Genomic DNA, 13860 nt, shown 5'->3' on the forward strand with positions numbered 1-13860 from the left:
TTTCAGCAAATATTAAGGCAACAAAGGTTTACTCCTTTTTTTTTTTTTGCAAAAAAAATAAAAGTGTTCCATTTATTAAAAACGGAAAGGAAGTAAACATTTTTCCTCTCTCTTATGTTCAGAGCTAAACATTTAAAAACAATAAAAATTACTGATCGTGGAAACGTGTAATCTTTGCATTAAAACAAATCAATATATTGTGGCCATTGCAGAACACTGTGTACGCGAATGTTGTTACTGTTTCCTGTAAACTGGCAATTTATTAAACTTTTTACTGTAGTTAATCACCTACAACAAGTAGATAACAGTATGCGAAAGGAGAGCAAATATTTATAATTAACTAAATGTCTAGCATTACTTGAAGGAATGCATATCATCCATCACCTTCATTGACAGAGATTTAATATAAGTTAATCTTACCATGACAAAGTATGAAGTTTTAAAATTAAAAGTCAAAATGTTTCAAAATTTGACATTTAAAGGGATGCTAAAGTACACAAATAAAAAACTATTTTGCTTCAAACCTCCCTGTTTTTTTTTTGTTGAGAACTACACAGCAATGAAGCCAAAGATAACTTAAGAAAACCTGTCCAGATTTTACAGAATTTATTAAGTTTTGCCTTTCGGTGACAAAGTAAAACTGTTTAATAGACTTCTCATCTATCTTGCTGATTTTTCCAACATCAAATGCTCCAGCTTTGGGCTTAACAATTTGCAAAATGATAACTTCACTCTCCCAATTTAAATGTCAGCGATAATCATAATGTCCCAAATATTCAATAAGTAATTAATCTCTCACCTTCACAGCCGTTAATAATTAAAGCCATTAATACTTGATATCAGTCTCGCCCTCTTATATTGAGCCTCTCCGAGTCTAATCTGATACTAAATGTTAATCAAATATTTATCTAGTAATGAATTAAGAGTGTGTACGTCTTTTACATTTGACACACCTAAGTGTTCACTAACAGAAATCCTCTTTTGAATATTTGTACATTATTCTTACTTTAAACTCAAATTCTTTTGACTCAAACAAAGTAAAATGTTTCAGAATAAATAGATGGTATTTCAAACAACAGTAAAATATGAAGTGTTTTAACCCTTTCTGAGATCCTCGTTGTATTTTTTTTTTAACACATCAGTCTGAAGAAATGGAAAGAAGGAGAAGATAGAACGACTCTATGCTGCTTAGGGATTTTAAAATGGAGTCACTTACGAATGAAATAAATTAGGTTTTAGTGTACAAGGTGCAGTTTTCACAAGAGTGCAGTCAATTGCTGCAGAAGTTGTGGCATAATTAAAATGTGAACCAGAACAAGGCCAGTAGAGATAGGCAGCACTTATTGGTTTGCTCCATGGCAGCTGGTGTCTCAGACTGCCTGGATTTTTTTTTTTTTAGGTGGAGGGGTGGGGGGGTGGTATTGAACGTTCCCTCCGAGTTTTCTCCAGGTATTCTCTGATACTGTAAATTCTCAGGTGTCACAAACTGAATCGAGTCTAATTTTCAGTTTTACTTTTACGCTGGCGACAGGTGATATTCTATAATGGAAGGAGTTTTCATGTCATTGGGGTCCTTAATGGCTATGATTAGAAAACTTATCTTATGACCCCTGATCCTTGGTCTGTTTAACTCCTGATCCCATCTCTGGGTACGATCAAAATTCAACTCGCTTTGAAGATTTAGAAGCAAGTTACCAAATGCAAAGGTGGAGCAAGAAGGTTTTTGTCTGTGTGTGTGTGCTTGTTTGTACCGTTAGCAAAATATCTCAAGAATCACTATATGGATTTGAGATGACCGCATACACACATAAATGGCTATAATTCAGTAGATTTTAAAGATATTGAGCTAAGATTTGGTGTCGTAGTGGCTGAGACTGGGTCGATATTCTGAATGTTAACTGATCACGTAAGATGTGTGTTTAACACTTTGCCTTTAATTATTGGTGTTAACCCTGTTTGACTGTTAAACAAAATATCTTATAAACCACTGGACACATTTTAAAAAACCTTTCAAAAAGTAACTATTGGCTGTACATCTACAACTGATTAACATTTGGAGTTAACCCAATTCAAGATGGCCACCATGGCTAATCATCCTTAGCCAACATAAAAATGGCTGTAATTCAGTCAATTTTACAAATATGGAGCTAAAATGTGGTGCAGCAGTAGCTTAGAGTCATTCACAACACATATTCTGAGCACTAACACATTGGGAAACATCTTCATTTAAAAGTTGGGCCATGCAAGGTAGCAAACACTAATACATCTCACAAGATCTTGCATTATTGCATGAGATCACATATAAATGTAATTTACAATATGACATCAAAACAGCTGAAACTTTGTTCCTTTTCATCATAAGATTTTAATTAACACTCTGGTATAACCGGCGGCAGGAAAGGCCTTTCTTCAAGCAATGCTAGGCTTTTAGAAAATAATTTTAATGTATGAACTAAAAGAGAAGTTACCACAGTTAGTTATTCTTTTTTTCTGTTTTCATTTTTTTATAATACTTTAATATATTTTAATGAGGTCAAGTAAAGATATGTTCTGGCCCTGTTATCTCACTTTTTAGCCATTGAAGCAAAGGAACGATATGAAAAATTGTGGTTTTGACATCATGACCATCATGGAAACTGGTAACTGGCCCATATTTTATCTGGTCAGAATTCAACTCTGTTTCTCCATACTGAGGTTCTTCAAAGAGTTATCTACAATGGATAAGACATTTGTTGTTCATAGCCTTTTCACAAAACACCACTTTAAAAAAAATCTGAACTATCACTTTAAGGTGTAGATTGAGAACTATTGTGTCATGCAGGACTGGAGGATTGCCACTCCGTGAATGACGGTGTCTGACATTTTACGCTACACAGCAACCATTTTTAACATCTGTACAAAGATAATATTATAGATTTATGCCAGTGACCACATAATTGAGTTGAAGTCTTATTTTATTTACAGGGTTAGTTTTAATTCAGTTACTCCTATTCTGTTCTGATATCATTATACAGTTTTTGCCTATATTTTGTGTGAGTGTGTTTGTGGAGGGGTGGTGGGGAGTTAGTGGCTTTTGTATTGCATAAAAAAATCAGGCCGACTTCTTTGTAACCATATGATGTTACAATAGTAGAAATGAAGTTTTAGAAAGTTGAGGCATCAGAGTTTGATATGATGTGGCTTGTGGGAGGTTCTGACGCACTGATGAATTTCATGACAGTCAGCCTATAATGTTTTATATTTTATATCATGATAAAATAAATGTCATGTGAACAAAAAATCATGTTTCACATTGTCAACCACCTCATCATTAAAATGACTCTAAATACAGTACCTGTTTCCCATGGGCTTAGCAGATATGTCAAAATAAGTCACCTGTAACATTAAACTCCTTACATACATGTTTGCCCTTTTGAACCAATAAAAGAAATGAAGATTCAACTGCACTCCTCAACATCTAGATGGCAAAACTTAAAAGTAAAAAACTAAACTCTTGGTTTGGTCTTGACTGTATGTGTAATACTCACATAAAGGGGAGCTTCTGTGGCCAGACAATGAAACCAGTTACTCACCCACTAGGGGTTCTACAGCTCACTGTCCTCTGCAATTTACAGAGCTTGGTTCCTTTGGCAACCGATCGAAGAAGTTCACACAGAAATGTCAAGAAAGGGGAAGGCGGTCTCTAAGTGTTACCACTGCAGGTAGTGTCATCAAACTATACAGACGTGAAAATTTACCTTCAATAGGGCACCTAGGGAAAACATAAATTTTGAACTGAACCGAAAGCACAAACGTATCCTATTGATATTTGCAGCAGCTGCATCTACCATCAGTCACAGCTCTTTAACCTTGTTTATCTATACCACTTGAAAGTTTCTTTTTCTTCTTCGAGCACAGTACCTGGCGTATCTCTTTAACTCTGTTCTTTCACTGTCCAGACGTGTCACAGCTTGCCAATGCTTCTGAAGTGCTGTGAACACAAAGCAACACTGTAAGGCATACCTAACTGCAATCTTTGCAAAGCGTAAAAGTCATCAAAATCAATGCAAGCATATATTAAAAGCCTAGCTCTTCTAAAAGTAATGCATATCTCCTGCCGCCTTTCATGCCAGAGTTTTAAACCAATCATCTTATTGTGAGAAGGGACAGAGTTATCGCCGTTTTGGTCAAACTTGGTACATAACGTTATGTGCATTCTCATGCACAATCTCGAAAAATGTGGTAACCTTCATCGTATGAGTTAAGAATGACTCTCAGCTACTACCACATCAAATTTAAGCTGAATATTTTTTAAACACATTTTTTAAAACATGGGTGATCAGTTAGCACTTGAAGTATAGACTGGAGATGATGCTCAGCTACCACCACACCAAATTTTAGTTCAGTAACTGTAAAATTGACTGAGTTATTGTTAGTTTGGTATTTTCTACATTTTTTTTAGTTGTGGAAGCCATCTTAATCAGCACTGACTTCAAAAGTTAGTTGTAGATGTACATACAATGATTGCTTTCATAGAGTTTCAGTGCACACATGCACACACACAGAGAGCAGACAGTGGTGAGCGATGAATAGGTAACATAAAAATAAAAACGTAAAAAACATGCATAAGTCATGAAACACCTTTAGCAGCAAGCACAAATGCTTAAAATGCACATATTCTTATAAAGCATGTATAGTATAAAATAAATGTCATTGCAAATATATTCAGCAAATTAGCATGCACAAGACAGAATCACAGTTCGGTGTAATCCATTGAAAAGATTTTGTAAAATTTTTGCAAACACCAGGTTTTCAGTATTCATCAGTTTAATTTTGAGCTGTTTTAGCACCTACCTGCTGGGCTTCTTTGTCACTCCATTTTGGCACATTTTACAGGCTTTATTCCCTGAACATACTCAACAACCAAAACATTTTTTTCCCTAATGCACTTGCAGGTAATGTGCAAATGATTAGGGCACTTCAGAGCATGGTTAATGTTTTGGTTTCACGCTTCTCTGGAAACACAGCGCACTGTTGATTACTAGTTGTGCCGTAGCTGACAATCGCCACTAACTGGTATTCTGTCTGATACAGACTACCTCCGTGACAGTGTTTGCTGTTGTGATTAAATTACACCTGAGTCAAATTTAAAGGAGTGTTTACACAGCTTCGATAACGTCGAGTCAGTTTGTGTCCAGAGAGTTCTGTGACAACATATCGTGCCTCTAATCTGGCATGTCTTGAAATTGAAAGTCAGGAATAAATATTTAAAAAGTGCACACGTATAAACTAACGAGAGAAACAGCATTTTCTGTGAAAATACAGCGTGAATGCTGAATGACTTTGGTGAATTTTGTTAAAAAAGTTGAAACTGAGTTCAAACCAAAAGAAGCAGAACGTGCTAAAAGATAAAAAGAGCAGAATACTAGCTAAAAGAGCCAAAAGTAGCTAAGTGGTAGCCAAAGCTAAAAGCTAAAATCAAAATGTAGCAAAGGCTAGATAAAAGCTAAAAGTAGGAAAAGTAGCAAGACAGTAGCTAAAAGTAGCAAAAGGCTGGCTAAAAGTAGCCCAATGTTGTACTTTTGTTTGTCCCCTGCTGCATGGGTCGCCACAGTGAACCAACTCACATGAAAGATTTGGCAATTGTTCTACGCCAAATGCCTTTCCTGATGCAACGATCTCGAACCCGCAGCCTCAGGATTACAAGACCACAGCACTGACCACCAAAGTACCGCAGCCTCTTCAATAGTTGCAGAATTGCAGCTAAAAGCAGTATAATACATTAATAGAGAATGAACATCAAAGAAAGCAGATTTTTTTTTAAAACGAACTGCAGGAACTGAAAATATTTCTATTTATTTCTATGGGAAAAATATTTTGTAAGTACGGCTAATTATTTTGACAAGTATAAAAGTCCAGAAGTCTTGACACCCCAAATGAGCTAAAAGTTTTCATATATGAATGGCTAAAATAACAGAGTTTACTGAAGGGGTCAAATTGCAAAACAAAAACGTGGGGAAAAAAAACAAAACAGGAAAACAATGATATTGTGTGATCAGCATTAACTCAAACAACTCTCCATTTGAGATAGTGAGCGAGATCCAGGTTGGAAGTCAGAGAGTGGAGGCAAGGTTAGTGTTTGAGTCCCACGCTAGCGCCAAAGGTGCTGCTTTATTGGTTCTATCACCGTGACAAAGAGGATGAAGGTCATGCAGGATTGATTCAGTCCTTGTACTCATACCACTCTCACTGAGTACTTCCAAACAAAATGGACTCAGTCCTGCTCGAGCTTCCCTTCTTGACTGGCTTATTGGGCCATTTAGCTTTACCAATCTGCTGCCTCTCAGGCTCATCATAAAGATGAGTGCAGCAGCTACTAAATGTCCTGTGTGAGGGTATTGTACACAGTGAAGGACATGAACCTGCTGCTTTGTCTCCACACTACTATACAGAGGATTATAAATTGGTGCAGTCAAATACTTAGTGTAAGTGTCCTCCGGTATCATGCTTTTTTAGGGCTTTATTGCAGCTGTCTTATGTTGTTGATTGTGGGTCTATTCTGTCTTTTGACTCATTTGAACTACTGGACTGCTTCTCTATAGTTTAGAGAATACTTAACTGACTTGGAGAAAGCAGAACTTCTCTGCTTTAGATCATTATTCAAATGTGTCGCTTTATCGCCGGCCACTGAAAGCAAATCAGCGATTATGTTTTTGCAGCGTCTGTGCGTGTGCTCTTGTGTATAGCTTTGGCAAAATATCTCATGAAGCAATGGAAGGATTTTGATGAAACTCTCAGAAAGTAATCACTGGCTGTACACCTAAAACTTATTAATGTTTGGAGTCGACCCAATTCAGGATGGCCGCCTCAGCTAATCAACCTTAGCTGGCACAAAAATGACCATAACTCAAATAATTTTACAAATATTGATCTTAATTTGGTGCAGAAGTAGCTAAGAGCCATCCTTAAACAAACGCTGACCACTATTCCACAATATGGCATGAGATCGCACATAACGTTACTTACAAGGTTTGACCAAAATGACTGTAACCTCATCCCTTCTCAGCATAAGATAATTTAATTTTAAAACTTTGGCATGAAAGGTGGTGGATGACATGCATTCGTTCATGAAATATTAATGAAAACAAGTATTTCCTACCATCTTTTGTGTCTTGTGTCTTTGGCAAAGTTCTCTCTGGCCTTTTTATTTTGGGAGCCTTTATAATTGTTTGTACATTGTGTTGAGCTTGCTTTATTTGCTCATGTGAAGTCTTCTGTTTATACGAGAATTGGATAATGATATGTCTACCTTGTGAAGCGTGTTCTTTTCTTGGCTGCTTGGATATTGTGAAGACTTTTCTTTGCCATGAAAAGGATCCCATAACCACTGACAGCTGTTGTTTTTAATGAACATTCAGGCCTTTTTGTTTAGGACAGCACCCCTTTTTCTTTATTTTGTTTCCTCTCAGAATCTACAATATTGTTTATTTAACATCTCCTAATGCTCCTGCTACGTTTTGATCTTCGATGGTATTGCTATACCAGCCGGACAGAAATGTTATTACAAAGTCAGCAATGCTGTGTAAATGGAACTTTGCAACTTCTTTAACAGATTTTTGTCTTGCTCTATAGATGCATTCTCCTGAAATAAGTTCAAAATGGTATTTCCAAGCATTCTATTTTGATTTGCTCTGTGGTTGACAGACTTTAAAAGGTCACTTCAGCCTCACAGAGCAAGGGCTGGTAGGAGCTTTGCAGAGGTAACACAAAGCTCCTGCTACAGCCAGCTCTCGACCCTACCTTTTTAGAGAAAGTTTGCTCCGTGGGGTTTTGATTGTCACAGATCTTCAACTTTACCACTGTATGCACTTCCTTCAATATGGAACTAGTTGAAACTTCAGAGGTAATAGGATAGTCATTTTTAAAGCGATATTCTGTCAAACTGTTGTCAGTAGTTAGTACCTTATGAGCTGTGACATCTGCCGTAGAGCTCAGGGCAGCAGCCTCTCAGCACCATCAGCATATAACTGTCCATATTCAGCACACATATATTTGCTTAGTAACACAGACATTGTTCAGCTAAGAAGACTGTTACAAACTAAACGTTTCTTTCAAGTGCATGCAGTTTACATGTAAATCCTCATTATGCAATGAGTCAGGACTGCTTGCTTCAGTGCTCTATGGAGAACATACAGGCTGTCTGACCTTGCCGTTCTGAGACTGTAGGTGGTGTTTTAAAAATTCAAAGCAAAATTCAGTGTTGGTGTCTAAGGTTGTTTATGATATTTCTTACAACTCATAAAAAGCATCTTGAATACATGTTAACGACGGAAGATACTTAATTATTTTTTTTGAGTACAGGGGTGTTTTAAAGACCACCTAGGCTTTCACACAGACCAGTATCTGTTTTACGCAACTGTGTTTGATAAAATTGCTCGAATATCTATGTGTTAGCATCTTCACACTGGATGATTACCCTACTATGATGTAGAAAATCAGCTAGATATTGGATGCAAAGTCTTGGCAAGGTCTTCAAGTACTTATTGAGAAAAAAGTGGGCTCCCAATATGTGATTGTTCCACAATGGCTTTGAGCATGCACAAAACATCTAAAGCAGGTTTGTGGTGGGTGGGGGGGGGGGTGTTTGCAGCATGTCGAAGTCCAGGGTGGAGCATGAGGGAACATGGTGGCAGCATATCCATGGCGTGGGGCACCACAGGCACATGTGGGGCTTGGTCATTGAGAACTTGAAGGACTGGCCTCATGCCTAGGCTACATCGGTGATTGGGAAAAAAGTCATGGAAACAACATAGTTTAGATACCTGTGGTGATGGCGTTGTACCTGTTAAAAGGGGAAATAGTGAGGGAAGATTGGTGAAATGAACCAGGATACAGCTCTTCTGTTCGCTCATCTGTACTGAGTGTTGAAAACGGCCGCGGCTCCCTCTACTGGAACCGCGAGTTGATTGCAATGGGGTAACCATTATTTCAGCCATACAGTGGGCCAAATGATGTCATTCTATGACATGTATTACAGAAAACTAAACAAAATGATGCACATGTAAATCAAAAATATAAAAATAACAAATAGTGTATGCATGGAAATTTATGACAGTAGCATCCTGCTAGAGTGGCACGATCTTCTAGGGCGTAGTTCCATTCTGACGCAGTTCAGTAGAGTCACGCAGGGCGTATAGAGCACAGAGGGCACTGTAGACCGCATGGGGATACGGAAGATAGCTGGGAATAAATGTATTCAGTCAGTACAAAGAAAAGAGCGGTGTCATGCTTGCCTTCTACTGTACTACTGCCTGAAGGAGGTTTTTGAAATTTGTCACAACCCAACCATGTTCCAATATCGTAGGTTGGTGTAGGTTGCGGAGAACTCAGGAAAGTCATAATTAAATGTGGAGTCGACCTTACAAGTGCATTGCTATTAGTCTTGTGTTACTAGACAGGCCCCAGAGTCAAAGCCCAGGAAAGTGTTGTGCCTCCACCTCAGGAGACAGCAACCAATGAGCAGTTAGTAGAGTTCATTCATGATTTAATTTGTTTTGTTAAAGTGAGTGCACTGAAATATAAAATTGATTTCAAGGAAATAACACTGAAGCAGACTGAGTTACCATTGTAACTCAAATGGGGATTTATGTCACTTTCAAAACTGCATTGGGAATAAAATAATTTGCACTAAAATCTCAATTAAAAGACTGATAAATCTGTAGACTCTCACATTTTGGTCAGCTTATCATCTGTCAACAGGACAACCACTTTGGTTTAGCATTTGTAACTAAATGTTATCATATAACTTGGAAAAAAAAAGGTTTTGGTTCCTGTAGCTATCTCCTGTCAAGTACACCACGTGTTATTCTGCTGTAGAGCCTAAATAGTAGATTAAGCCTTTAGGCAGAACTGGAGGTCACCGCGGGCTGTTTCTCCAAAGAACATCTCGTCTTTAACCAGAGCTCTCACGAGCTCAGCGCGTGCACGCAAACACACCCCGGTTCCCTTTTAATTCAATATGCAAATTGAAATTGCAGTTCATTTGCTGATGAAAGAGGATTCATGCTCAATTATATCTTAATGGCTCGGATATAACAGCACGCTCAGGCCAACAGATTTGATTTTATTAAATGATTTTTTTATTAGGTCAAATATGTCTTAAATAACCTGAATTGATTGAAGTCAAGCTGAACCGACCTGACCCAGAAAGCACAGCTACCTACAGAGCAATTATCATATAATCATTGTGTCTCTGTATTAGTCTGATACAGTTTGGAATTTTTACTTTGAAAACAACATTGTTGTAAAAGTTACAGGAAACTAGTGGGAAATGTGTTTCTATTACTGTTTTGAGTCATTATCTTTAAGGAACTTGAGCTGCGTGCAGATTATTTTTTTGAAATAACAAACAAGGTGTTTATAAATGTGAATGAAGTGTAAAAGCATAAAATATATTAACATCCCATGTCTCTAGAGTTTATAACAGAAATGCATGATTTTAAGTGTTCAGACATTTAAATGGGTTAAATACCCAAACAAAACCCAGAAAAAGACATCTGTGTCGATTATGGTGGAAATGACTCAGCAGGGATTATTTTAATCTTTACAGATATTTACATATGAATATGCCGTGTCTGATGGAATGGAACATTATTTTGGTGCTAGAAACTCTCTGGCTTGAATTTGTTGCCCAAGTCATTTTGACTCATCCAAATTTGAGTATATTTAAATTGTTGTGCGAAGAGTGAAAAATACTAAAAGAGCATTTTTAAACCACTGGTGCTCATATGACATTGTTTTTGTGATTATTACACATAGCAGCAAGTCTTGGCCAAGAAAACCTTTAGCTGTTTTGTTTTTTTTTTTTGTTTGTTTTTTTTGTCAATGGTTCCCCTTGCCCCAAAAGGCCACATGCTCCCAGAGGTAAAGTCTATAGCCAGTACTTTCTTCGATTGGAATAATAAGGGAAAGTATTAAAGGTTCATTTGAACCTTACAGGATCTCTGGAGGTTATGGGGACTGTGAAGCTTCCAGATCGACAATATACAGAAAGTGTAAGGTGTTTTTCTCTTGTTGCATTTTTGCCACAAAAAAATAAATAAAAAATAAACCATCAACATGAAGTACAACAGCAGGTACAAGAGTATATTGTAATTCCTCCATTAATATACACTCAGTAAAGCCAAGACATCACTGTTCTGTCCATTCTTTCTGTTTAGACTAGAGTTTTAGTGACTAAATTTAAGAGCTGTTGTTAATTTACCCAACTTTTTTATGTTTCCCATGTTTTTCATATTGGAGGGTTTCAAAAGTCTCATAGGTTATCGAGTCACTAAACCTGTACATACTTAGGACCACTCAGTAGAGACTAGATTAATTCGTTCCATTGTTTACAGCTGTGTCACACAAGGTTTTTTTTTTTTCAATCAAAGCAATTGCAGTTCTAGATCAGAACTGGTGCTAGAGCCAGTTGTTACCTGCTTCTGAAAAAAAAAGAAAAAACAGCTGGAAGCAGCAGATGATTCTTCATAAATCCACTTTACAGTGGATGACAACTCCATTACGCTCTCCATGACCTGTTAGAACCTGACTGAATTGCAGTGAATTCGAAAAACCTCCATCGGTGTGTCGGTGTGTGAAGGCAGTCGTGACGCTGCTACCCTCTTAGTACTGAACTTGCCATGAAGGTATTTCCTGCCAATTTCCATGTCCCTGAAAGTCTCAGGCTGAGACTCTTTCCTACGCCCTCACCACACTATGTGCCTGCCCTGTGCAACTTTCTCATATTGCATCAGGATGCCATTGGGTATCAGGATGGTGCAGGTATCACATCTTTGGTAGGTTATTTTCATCACTGTGTCACAATGATGGTGGTAGCCTGGAAATTCCCAACAGCCGAGCCACACCAGTGCACATGGGGCCCCACGCCATGGAAGACCTCATTGAGCCCTTGCAAAGATTGTCCATGTTCTGGCTGAAAGCAGGGTTGTTATCCAGTGTGAAGGGAGCCTAAGCTCCTATGTTGAACCAGGGGTAAAAGCTACAATGAAATACAATCAACTGTGGTCCTTTTATTGATACACACACACAAAGGGAAACTGTCACAATAAGAAACATTAAGAAAGACAAAAAGGTTTGTGCAGCCAGAAAGGATCACTGTGACTAAGTGTTGAAACTGGGCTAGGTTAGTGCCTACAACTTAGTGTGGGTACAAGCTATGCTGAATGTGCGAACTCTGAGCTGATGTCGTTCCAAATCTGAGCAGCTCAAACCTTACTAACTCACAGCATTTAGCTACTCAGCCCAAAATGGTTTGCCAAAATGTGAAACCACAGCAATTGTGTGGATTCAGCAGTCAGCCTGATTCACTTTGCCACCTGTGTTTGTTATCGCCCACAGCCAAAAGGCGAAAGGCGGGCAATAACAAATGCAGGTGGCCAAGATAGCTGCCACAGCCAATGCTGTTAAAAAATACAAAAAAAATGTCTATAACTCAGTCAATTTTTGAGATATTGACCTAATATTTGGTGTGATCCCCAATACATATTGTAAGCACTAACAAATTGCCCAAGAGCTTTTTTTTATTTAAAATGTTGCCATTGTTTTCATTGAGCACTGTCTGCCTGTTAGCAAAATATTTCATGAACCATTGGACAGATTTTAATAAAACTTTCAGGAAATAATCATTCGATGTAAATCTACAACTGATAGGTTTTTGGAGCCAATCCAATTCAAAATGACCACCACTAGCAACTCACCTTATAAAACAAAGAAATAATAGTTCAGTCAGTTTTACAGATAAAGTGCTAAAATTTGGTGTGGTAGCAGCTGAGAATCAATCATAACTCATACTTTAAGTGCTAACCATTGGGTTGAATCCAACAGTTCATGCTAAACTTTTAAATAATCCTCCTGCACAGTCTTTCTTTTAGCAATATGTTTCATGAACCACTGGACAGATTTTAATGAAACTCTCAGAAAAAAGTAATCACTGGATGTACATCTACAACTGATTAATGTTTGGAGTATATTCAGTTTAAGTTAATTGACTGCCACAGTTAATTGACATTTGTCAAGCAAAAGTGGCTATAATTCAATCAATTTTACAGATTTTGATCTGAAATTTAATGTGGTAGTGGCTGAGAGTGATCCTCAGCACATAGTCCGATTTTATTAAATTGCTCAGGGTTATTTTCAAGGTCTGCCCAAAAGAACTACATCTCTCACATTCCTCAACACAAGCTAAAACTCAGTCTAAAACGTGGGAGATAAGCATTCCTTCAAGGAACGCCAGCCTTTTGATCCAGTGCTGTTTTTCGGCCACTATATGCATTTTCCATTATGCAAACACATACTGAAGAAGAAAAAAAATATATCAAAATTCAGGAAACATAGCTTGACCCTCTTCAAGTGGAGTATGGATTTCGAGGGATATAACAACACTGCGCTGGAAGCTGGGGAGGCGTGTGTAAGGGCTGCCTCTGAAATGTTAAGTAGCACAGAAACACTTAAACACACACTCCTCTTCCTCAGCTGCTCTCGACTGAACAACGAGAAGGGCTGGAAAAAGAGAATTAGAGATGAAACACACGCACACACCTACACACACACACACAAAATGTGTGGCCTCCTGCAGCAGTTTGTCAGTCTTTGTTTACTCTCCGTCAGCCATAAACTGCTCACTGATGACTGGGCGCGCACACGGAACCGCTCCCCCGTCAATACCATTATGTTAGAGGGTGGGCGGGATGGATGGAGGGAGGGGGGTCCCCTCTATGTTGGAGGGCAGCTTGCTTGGCAGTTTCCACTCTACGTCCTGACTGGCTTGAAAATTAGATATGCAGAGGAAGAGGAGCGAGAAGATGGGGGGGGGGGGGGGGG

This window comes from Kryptolebias marmoratus, linkage group LG3, assembly GCF_001649575.2.
Source record: "Kryptolebias marmoratus isolate JLee-2015 linkage group LG3, ASM164957v2, whole genome shotgun sequence".
In the NCBI taxonomy this organism is placed as follows: Eukaryota; Metazoa; Chordata; class Actinopteri; order Cyprinodontiformes; family Rivulidae; genus Kryptolebias; species Kryptolebias marmoratus.